Here is a 5,718-nt window from a genome sequence, read left to right as displayed (position 1 = left end):
CTTAAGCTCCGCCACATACTTGTCCTAATCTCGGCTCCTAGACTCATCAGCCCGTCAACATGAGAGGGAACACACTGTGCGAGATTGAGAAGTGTGAGGGAGACAAGGAGGGACGCAGGTCCGGGCAATGAGGAAAGGACTAGGCGCATTCGTAGGAGGGAGGGAGGCAGGCGCTGACAACGGTCAGAACACTGAAGGAAGGAAGGAACGCAGAAGGAACGCTGCAATAACTGCCTGCGCAGACGTCGGTTTCCGCTCCATCCTACACGCATCACAGCCGCCGCGCCCTCGGAAGCAGGGCGCGCAAGGGGAAGACCCTTGTAGTTTGCCCCGCACGGCGCCCCGGCCGCTGTGCCATTGCTATAAGCGCTACACTTGTTCAGACTTACACACGCTTTTCTTCTTCCTTTGTATTTGCTTTCGCCTTGTTACGCTCGAACGGAGAGAGCTATCCAATGGTATCCAAAGCGGCAACACGGGATGATGGAGCTAATGATTGCAAGGTATAATTCCAACATAAAAGATTTCCAAATTGAAGAAGAAAGACTAACATCCCCAACAATGAAGAGAAGCCGGAGGGAAGCGAGGCGACGTTGGCCCGCCCTCCTCCCCTGACCTCTTCCTCCCGAAATGTGCCACGAAGCACATTAGGCCACCACGTGGTTTACGGCAGGTGTGCGTGCATCGCCTTCCTCCCCTCTTCTCTTTCTATCCACTTTTTTCTTGGATGTGTGCTGACGGCTTCTCTTTCGTGCTGTTTCTCTCCTTTTTTCCCCATCCTTACTTTGTTTTCCTGCTCCCGACTCGCCTCTTCACCTTTCCCCTCCTCCCCCTCCCCCTTTACACCAACAAACACACGCTCACAAAATAAACCGTCTGGTGACTCGTGACACGTCCAATATGTCTCTCCAGTGTTGGTCTCTTCGCAGCCGCCCTCCTCCGCGCCGCCCATCCGGCCCTTGTCCTCTCCTCGGCCGGTCCTCGCTGCTGTCACATTCCTAGCTCGTGCTGTTATCTTGCCTTTGCTCCCTTCAAGTGCTGACGTTAGCAGTCGCAAATGATGGTACGAGGTAGTGACGATGATATTGATGGTAATAGAAATGATTACAGGAAATGCAAACATAATATAACATCCTGACTTAAAGAACAAGTGGTGCATCCTAAAATCGCAGATCTTCGAAAGTGCGTAGTAGTATGAGAAGAAAATGGTGCAGCATGAGGGTGACTGACATTTTGTGACAGTTCTGAGCGTCGCGCGAGGTACTAATTGCCCCGCGCGCAAACAAACTTTTCGGCCCCAGGTCAATCTACGCATTAGGAGGTTTTGAAAACAAATTCAGCTGGACTTGGCTACGTCAGCTGACCTTTCTGGACGATGTCTTGTATCACCTGCTCATAACTTGCGATGTCAAACAACTCTCTCGCGCTCGCACGCCCAAAGTGTGGATGGGAAAGCCTTTGCTCGAAGAATGGCGAGGCAGTCGTTCCCGTCTTTCTCGCTCTGTCCGGCCGCCTGTCTGCCTCGCCTCTCCGAGCTGCGTCATATAAATCGTTTTAAGGGCGCTTTCAGATTTCGACATACATTTTTCAAATCCAATATCATTTTAAACCGAACATGTCAGTTAAAAAAAAGTAAGAGGACAAGGAAGAAAAACATCTAAGATCTTAAAAAAAGAGAAAGAAAAAAAATATAGATAGATATAGACACACACACACACACACACACACACACACACACACACACACACACACAACATATATATAGACACCTCTTGTTTGGAATAGAAAAAAGTAGGCTGTGGATCGCTGCTAAAAAGGGGAATATAAATAAACAGGGCAGTTGTGCGCGGCTGTTGTGGGGCGGGCGGAGGGCGGAGTGCAGAGCGCCAAAGGAAAACATAGGGAGGGATGGGGAGGAGACAGACGATAGATTGGGAGCTAAACAAACAGAATTTAAAGGGAAAGAGAGGAATGAAAATAACCGACAATAATACGCAAAGGAAAGTCAAGTCGATACATGCAAAGGCAAATGCAAATGAAAAAAAAATAACAGCGAAAAAGAACGTGTGACGGAGAACAAAGAAGAAATACAAAGGTTCGCGTGAAAATGATTCTTTCTATTTTTTGTTTCCTTTGTTTGCCGAAGTCTCTTCGTTCTTCCCTCTCTTTGTATTCCTAGCTCTCATACTCTACCTTCTGGTCTTTTCCTGCTCTTTCCCGAAGGCAGTAATGAGAGAGACATGGGAAATTCGAACTTGGCTAGGGCGGTTATACTCAGGAATGCTATGAGCGTCGCCATCATACCCAAATGGGCGGGAGGAAGGTCGGGGGGGGGGGGGGGGTGCGACAGGGGAAGGGAGAAGAGGGAAGATGGAGTGAGAGAGAGAGAGGGGGTTTTATGAAGGATTGGAATTAAATTAACAGCTTTATTAATAAACAAAATAACAATACAACATTTTCAAGACATTGTTCAGAGGCGAAGCGTTTTGTCGCGCTTCCTTTTCCTCTCTGTCTCCATCTCCGTCAGTTTTGGAGCAGTTGGGGAAATGTAATGAAACGCATACCATCCCTTCAGTAGGGAGGCGAATCGAGGCAACTCAAGCGGATCCGGGGCCTTGGCGAAATGGGGGGGGGGGGAGAAAAAGCGACTTAAAAGAGAGGAGGCGAAGTGGGGAGAGGGTTGAGAGAAGGAGGAGAGAACTAGGAAGATGATGCCAGCGCAAAGAAAGCAAGAATGTCACAGCAGAGTCTATGGGTGCAAGGCTGAGCTGCGGGATTTAGTGGCCGGGCAAGGAGCAAGAGGCTTTGGAATAAATAGAGGAGGGAGAAAAGAAGAAGGGAGGAGAGAGAAAAAATGTGGGAGAGGAAGAGGAAGACAGAGAAAAACAATAACAAAAGAATGGAGGAAAATATGACTTAGAACGCTAATAACAACATAATTAATAGGAACGACAACAACTACAACAGTAATCATAACAATGATGATGCTATGAACAAGATGTAGAAGAAGATGAAGAGGTAGATCATAATGAGCGAAAAGAAGAAAAATGACAGCAATAAAAACAATACTAAAATAAGAACAAAAATTATATGAGAAAGAAGTAAAAGTAGAATAAAAATAAGAAATAAAGGAAGAAGTAGTAGAAGAAAATGGAGATGAGGAAGAGGAAGAAGAAAAAGAAAAAAGGAGAAGAAAATACACGATAATGATATCGAAGAAGAACAAAAGAAGGAGACGTTGAGGAAGGATACGAAAACAGACGATGGCGAAGGAGTAGAAGAAGAAGGGTGAGGAGGAGGAGGAGGAGAGGAGGAGAAGAGGAGGAGAAGAGGAAAAGGCTGAACAAGAACAAGAACAAGAGTCCGGGGGAAGAGAGGGGGAGGAGGAGGCAGCGAGGAGGTCAGGAGGGGGAGGCATCGGGACTGTAGGAGGGGGAGGGGTCGAGCAGCCCCCCAGTTTCTCACGCTCGGGCACTGTCGGTGGTTGACAGACGGTCAGGAGTGACACAAAGCCAAGCTATCTTCGGCCGTACGGCCTCGTGACACAGAGGTCATTAGGGGCTACGAGACACAAGGGGGATGAGGAGGGAGACCTTTCAGATTTGCATCTTTTCCCTCATCGGAGCCTCCAAGCCTTCGCCGCGCCTCTCCTCCCTCGCTGTCATCATCCCCTTACAGAAAACGGAGGATGGACAAAGGCTGACGAGGGGAAGTAACGGAAAATGAAAAACGGATTTACTTGGAAAATGTCCTTGTGAGAAGAAATGGTGCTGCAGGAAAAAGTGGCCCACATTTCGGTGGCGAGGGTCCCCGGCGAGCAAGAAAACCACAAAAGGGAGAGGATCAAATAATTAATTATTTTAGATCGCTCAGCCGCATAAAAAGGATCAGGAAAGGCAAAGGCAAGCAGAGTAGCGCAGCTTTCCTCTCGGCCTCGTTTTCCGGCCCAAGGAGCCCATCCGATAGGTCGTCCGCGCATGACCATCCCGAAGGAGGCGACCTCATCCCTTCTCCTCCCTGACGCCGCTCTTTGTGCCGCCTCCTCTGTACGCAGGCTCGCCTTGCCCCCCCCCCCGCTCCCTCCCTTCATCTTGACGCCACGACTGTCACAAAGCTAATAATAATGATGACGACCAACTCTCTGACAACAAATCCTCGTGTTACTCCACCTCGTTTCCTTAAAAAATAAATGATGGCTGCATAATAAACAGATGCTTAATGACAGTTATAAGAACAACTACGCTAACAATATATTTACCAATTACTGTTAGTCTTAAATAGAATGATAATAACGATGGTGCTTCAACTGATGTGATAACACGGCAAACAAAAGAAAACAATCCTATCAAAAACTTTGCAAATAATTAACATAATATGAAATAAATCAATAAACAAAACGTTTATGTAAGTGTACGTACGTACGTTCGTATGTATGTATGTATGTATGTATGTATGTATGTATGTATGTGTGTGTGTGTGTGTGTGTGTGTGTGTGTGTGTGTGTGTGTGTGGTGTGTGTGTGGGTGTGTGTGGTGGTCGTGCGGTGCGTGCGTGCGTGCTGTGCGTGCGTGCGTGCGTGCGTGTGCGTGCGTGTGCGTGCGTGGTGTGCGTGGCGTGGTGCGTGCGTGTGCGTGCGTGTGTGTGTGGTGTGTGTGGTGGTGTGTGTGTGTGTGTGTGTGTGTGTGTGTGTGTGTGTGTGTGTGTGTGTGTGTGTGTGTGTGTGTGTGTGTGTGCGTGTGTGCACATGTGCGTGCGCGCGTGTGTGTATGTGCACATGTGTGTACGCGCGTGTGTGAATGTGCGTGTGCGTGTATGTGTACTACGACTCCAATGCAAATAAATACAGATGAAAACAACCAAACAACGTCAAATCTTGACGCCGTGATCTAAATATCAAGTGCGAGACAACCAGAGAAATTTCTGGAAGGTGACGCAGGAGACGAGATAGGAGAGTAGCATCACGCACGCAAGAAGGGGCGAGGGGAAGGGGGGGGGATGCTACAGCATCCTGGTAGCAGCTTGAAGATGCTGCATCTGTTTGAGAGTAATCAGAGAGGTCGAAGAGATCCACTACATGTGGCTTGGCGGTGGCAACTGTAGACAAACTAATGACAACTGGAGACACCTTAACCCATTTTATGTAAAGAAGAGGACAAGGGAGAGAAGGGGAGGAGAAAGGAAAGGGAAAAAAGAAAGGGGAAAGAGGGGAGGAGGAAAAAGGGCCGATGGAGGGGAAAAAGGAGGGGAGCAGGAGAGGATGGATGAGAAAGAGAAGACGGCACGAGGGAAAAATGTTAAATCTTTAAATCAGAGTAAACACAAGACTCTTTGAACTTCGGCACACGTTGGTAGGCGCACAAGGAAGCCTCCGCGGAACAAACACACCCATAAAACGCGAGGACAATAAAAGGAAGAGAGAGGGAGCGAGGGAGAGAAGCCCGGGGACCTGCGGTGCCCCGAGGAGGGGAGGGGGCAGTGGTGGACAGCGCCACAAGAGCCACAGCTGACGGCGCTCTGCGGGGGGTAGGTCCCAGGAGTGCCATCGTGCAGAAACAAGGAATACAAAAAACAGAAGTAAACGGGGAGAACAGATCGAATAATGAAAAGGAGAGAGAAAAAAGGTGAAAAGTGGAACCCTGCCTGTAGGAAAATATTCAATAATATTTGTTTTTCACATATTCGATATAAAATGTGAGAATAACACTGAACGTCAAGACT

This window comes from Penaeus monodon, chromosome 39 (assembly GCF_015228065.2).
Source record: "Penaeus monodon isolate SGIC_2016 chromosome 39, NSTDA_Pmon_1, whole genome shotgun sequence".
In the NCBI taxonomy this organism is placed as follows: domain Eukaryota; kingdom Metazoa; phylum Arthropoda; class Malacostraca; order Decapoda; family Penaeidae; genus Penaeus; species Penaeus monodon.
This window is presented reverse-complemented; position numbering follows the sequence as displayed.